Raw genomic sequence first — 5,614 nt, forward strand, 5'->3', positions numbered from 1 at the left:
CTTTGTTGGGGAAATGGTGGTGGCGTTTCTAGATTGAAAAACATTATTTTTGGGTTTCTATAATAAAAAGTATATACGGGCGGGACGGGGGGCTGGGCCTTGACGAAACACTGGACATCAAAAGGCATACTGTTTGGCAAGGCATTTGAAGCATAGGCCTTTAAATTGATGGTTTTGATATTCCATTTACTAATTCGTTTGTAAAAGTTATTGGTTCGGGCTACGATACAGTTTTTTGGAAGGACAGGTGGCTTGGAAATAATATTCTGTGCAATTCTTTTAAGCATCTCTTTCAGCTGGAAGCAAACAAACATGTACTGCTCAAGGATCGGGTGATCAAGAATAGCAACTCGTGGAACTTATCATGGCAGTGGAACCGCTCCCCAACAGGAAGAACAAGATCAGAATTCGAAAAACTCTTGAACCAGATTGAATCGTTCAGATTTGCAGAAATAAACAGTCACTCATGGAATTGGAATCTTCAATGTAAAGGGTTATTTTCGACAAAGATGTTATCAACATTAATTGATGAAAAGCTGCTTAATGTTTTGGCTTCATAACCTACTGTTAATCGACTTGCAACACTTAAAAATCCTTTGGTACTAAGAAAAGTTCAAATTTTTATTTGGCGTACTATACTTAGACGACTTCCGGTTAAAGTTGAACTAAACAAGAGAGGTATTGACTTGGGATCGATTCGATGCTCGTTGTGTGATAACAACGTGGAGTCGGCCGACCACATCTTCTTACATTGTCCCTTTACAAAGGATACATGGGATCGTGTTTGTCGATGGTGGTTGCTAGGTAACATCTCTTTCGGAAGCATGGAGGATATGTTTCAAGTAAAAGTCAACTCGGGTTCCTCTTCAAACTTATGAAAAGCTATATAATGGGTGTGCGGGTATATCATTTGGAGAAATAGAAACAACACAATTTTTCGGAGAGATAAAGGCAATGGTCATACGATCCTAAATGAAATTCAAGTAAAATCTTTCGAGTGGATTTCAAAATGTTCGAAAAAAACTTCTATCGATTGGAATCAATGGCTCCTCAATCTGAAATCCTACGTCGACCATGATAGATAGTCTCCATATATGTATTGTTTTCGAATCATTTTCTCGAATTATTTTTTCGTTTTAGTTCTATGTTGTAACACCTAAGTTTTAGGCTGCTTTAGAGGCTAGGTGCCTAATGGCATGTTCTCAAATGCCTGCACTTGTACTTTGTTTTCTTTTATATCAATATATTGCCTTTCAAAAAAAAAAATTCGGTAAAGGCCTATCAGCTTACGTTGCCTCCTCTCTAATCACCTTCATAGTCACAACAATGACCCTCTTGCTCTTACTCTTCGTGTCGGCAGCTACTCATTGACACGACACCCAGTTTACTACGACATTCGTTTTCGATCTGGTAAATGGGCATATGAAATTTGAGAACTGAATAAAACTAGTCGTATTTGGCTAGGTACTTACCCTACACCCGAGATGGCAGCTACTGCTTACAATATGGCTGCTTTGGCACTCAAAGGTAGGTATGGAATGTTAAACTTTTCAAAATCTAGTATCTCGAATACACTTCACAGTGTCCCACGACAGATGAGATACAGGCGGCTGCGACAAAAGCAGCTGAGGCTCGAGCTCCCCCTATTCTATGTGGTAGCGGAATCTCAAGTGTTGAAGAAAATATGGATGATGAAGAAACACAGAGTTAATTATGGTAAAAAAAAATTGTGAGAAGGTGCTATGATATGATCAACAATAATGTACTATTGTTAGTTTCGATCTTAGTATCCTTCCATATGTTTTAAATTAAAAATTATCAAGTTTGTTGGAGCTTAATTTGTTGGTGAATAAAAATCACCAAGTTGTTTTAGTTAAAGACAAGTAATGTCTTCTTAAATTGTGTAACATGTTCAAATCCTTATATGTTTATTCACATTTTTTAAAGTTATTGACAGATAATGACTACACTTGACTTTAGAAATAAGTTCAATTTAAGGACTAAATTCAACTGGATGAAGTGGTTGATTTTACCTATAAATGTACAAGTTCTTTGGGAATTTAGTACGTGTAGAGGATCTTGAGAGAAAGATAAAGAGCCGTCTATTATGTAAATATAACATAACAATAACAATTTGTTATATATAGAGAAGTATTTTTTATCCACAAAGTCTATCCTTTCATATGTTTTAAATTAAAAATTATCAAGTTAGTTGGAGCATAATTTGTTGGTGAATAAAAATCACCAAGTTGTTTTAGTTAAAGACAAGTAATGTCTTCTTAAATTATGTAACATGTTCAAATCCTTATATATTTATTCACATCTAATCTAATCTAATCTAACTATATACAAAAATTGAGTTTTAGCTCATTAAATATGATATAATAAATAGACTTTTACATCATAAAATAATAAAGTACCTAGCTCATTAAATATGATATAATAAATAGATTTTTATATCATAATATAATAAAGTAATAATAGTAAAAAAAAAATATTAGTAATTATGGTTTACCCCGTATACATTTGATAATAACAACATATGATAAAAAGGTAAAAAAATAAAAAAATAAAAAATGTAAGTGCCTATATTTATTATACAATACTTTAATAATCCATGTAAATTTCTATATAAATTAAATACATATCTCATAATTTGCATATAAAGTTAAAAGTAATATATATCATCAATAAATATCTAAACATTCATCTTTTAATCTTTTTACTGAATCAATGTTTACTATATGATGTGATCATGATAAATTACTCATAAACTATAAAAAAGTAAAAAATTATTACGTACTTATAATAATTATAATAGCATTTGCTAATTTATATATAAGATTGTGTACAAAATATAAAAAAAATTATTACTACGTACTTAAGATAATTATAATAATCTTTGCTAATCTATATATAAGATTGTATATAAAATATAAAAAAAATTATTACTTTGCAAATAAATTTTTAAGTAATTAATGCTCAATAAATATATAAACTTTTTATCTTCTTATTGAACTAAGTTATTTAATATCAAATTAAATTGAGACTTTTTTAGTCTATAAATATGTCATCTTCATTTTGCATATAAATCATACAATGCGAAGAGCACACCATATTACTAAAAGATGGTTACAATAGTTTTATTTGTCAAGTTTTGATTATCTAAATGACAATGTATATAGAATTTATTCTGATTTTTTATATATCATGTATGTTATATCTTATTAGATAATGCTTTGGTGTATCTACATGTATGATGAGATTTTTATTTTATCTCACAATTTTATTACTTTTAATGTTAATATTATGATTATTATATTGTATATTTGTATTGTGTTTGTATATCCAAGTTATTTTGGATTTCTTATATATCGTGTATCTTATTAGATGATTTGTTGATGTGTCTACATGTATCATGAGGTTTTTTATCTTTTTATTTTTGTTTTGTGTGGCAATTTTATTATTTTTAATGTTAATATTATGATTGTTATTAATATTAATTAATGGTAGTAGTCATCGAATGATATGGAAGTAGTAGATTCATTTTATTGTTAGTGTTGCATTAAAAATCATAAATGATCATTAAAAATTTATCAATCGCAAAGTGAAACATTATCAGTGGCGACTTTACATTGTTGTCCGTGGGTCACGGGACACCGCAAGTTTGAAAAATTTTAGTAGAAAATACACTATAAATTTTGGAACGTATAGTGGTTCGCGAGAGGATGGATTAGAACACGAGGTCAGGCGCCAAAAAAACAGAAAGTTAGTCGAAGATATTTCACAGGTGCGATGTAGTTTTCCCCGAGCGGAGTGAGGCTCGCTCAACGTGAAGCATGCCTCACGAATCACATCGTAGCCAGCAAGTTTTTCAGTTTAGGTAACTGATAACTCCTAAATTATACAAGTTTTCCATAACATTTTAAGGAGTTATCCTGGTATTTTAAAGTCAATTTAAATACTTAATCACAAAAAATGGGTAAAAATGGTAAAAAGATATTTTTAATGTTTTTATTTGAGAAATACGTTAAACATGATCAAAAATGACAAAAGTTGCAGAAAAGGCAAGGAAGCCGCCGGCTTAGTATCAACATTCCAGAATATTCTAGAAAACACAAAAAATTAAAGAACTTGGGGCTCAAGCACTCAAGTCACCGGCTTGGCATCAAAGTTGTCGGCTTAGACCCACTTTCCTGTACTTAAAGCCCAAGAAAAAACTAATTAATGAAACTAAATCAAAAAGATCACGGATGAGCGAAGCCGCCGGCTTGGTAACAAAGCCGCCGGCTTAAGCACCACAGTTACGCGTTTTAATATTCTTGAAGATCACATTTTACATGGAGATCGAGTAACCGGCCAAGTAAAGCTGCCGGCTTGGTCACCGATTCTGTATATTATAAATAGAGGTCATTTATTACAGTTTTCAATGTACAATTTCGTTACTTTTCTAGGGTTTTCAACTAAGTACGAAAACTCTTAATTTTTAGGATTTTATTCAAGTTTCAACATTGTAATCAAGCTTCATTCAAGTCATATTCAAGTTTTATTCAATTTTAATCTTCGTTTTACTTTAAGGTATAGGTCTAATTCATTTTCTTGTTATTCTTTTATTTTATTTACTGTTTCAGCATACTGTTCATCGACCATTATGAACTAAACGTTCATAGTGGTTACTAGGACGAAAACTAAACTTTGTCTGAGAAACAGATGAAGCCGCCAGATTCCTCAATCCAAGCCGCTGACTTGGCTGAGCCTAGCCACCGGCTTCGTGCTTCGATTTGTGCAGTTTCTGGTTTTTATAGATCTGTATAATTGGGTTTCTGTATTGAATGTGTAAACTGTTTTGAATCTGTCATGTCTTAATAAACTTGTTTGCCATGCTTAAAGATTAGATAACATGATTTCAGGGTTAATTGCTTCTTAATTCGATGATCTATTATTCAATTCACTTTACTTGTTTTGATCTAGTCAATCAAACGTAGTAATTAGATTGCATGCAATTAAGTTAAATAACATTGGTAGTGATGAACTTGTTAAATATGAAACACGCTTACATAATAGAATTTAATATTGTTGGGCTTAATCAAAGATCCTTCGTTTGGATGTGTTTATTCAATGATTGCATGAGAACTTGGTAAAGATTGGCTTTCAGCTAGTAACTTGAGTTGATCTAATTAGGTTTAATAGTATATCTATTTTTTAATCTATTTGCATGTTAATTAGTCCTCATCATAAGATTAAATTAATATGTGTTATGTGATCCAAATAACCACTACGAATTAAGATTTTAGCATTGAACATCACTTAGCTAATATACGCTTTAAGTCCTACTTTATGAATGATATGTGACACTTAGTTTAGCATTCTAGGGATAATAGTTGGTCTATGATTATTATCTTGCTTAGTGTTAGTATGAGTTATGAAACTTACCTAATATGTTTCTCGCATAAGATAGTCGTTCATGTAACCACTTCTATTTTATACTGTTTATTTCATCTAAATCTTTATTCTTTCTTTCTTTCTTAAGATATTATTATTTAAATTACTAAGAACGTACTTTCTATTATCTCTTTCCTAAGTGATAGTATTCCAAATGTAAACAACAACCAAA

Source organism: Rutidosis leptorrhynchoides, chromosome 8, assembly GCF_046630445.1.
Source record: "Rutidosis leptorrhynchoides isolate AG116_Rl617_1_P2 chromosome 8, CSIRO_AGI_Rlap_v1, whole genome shotgun sequence".
Lineage (NCBI taxonomy): Eukaryota > Viridiplantae > Streptophyta > Magnoliopsida > Asterales > Asteraceae > Rutidosis > Rutidosis leptorrhynchoides.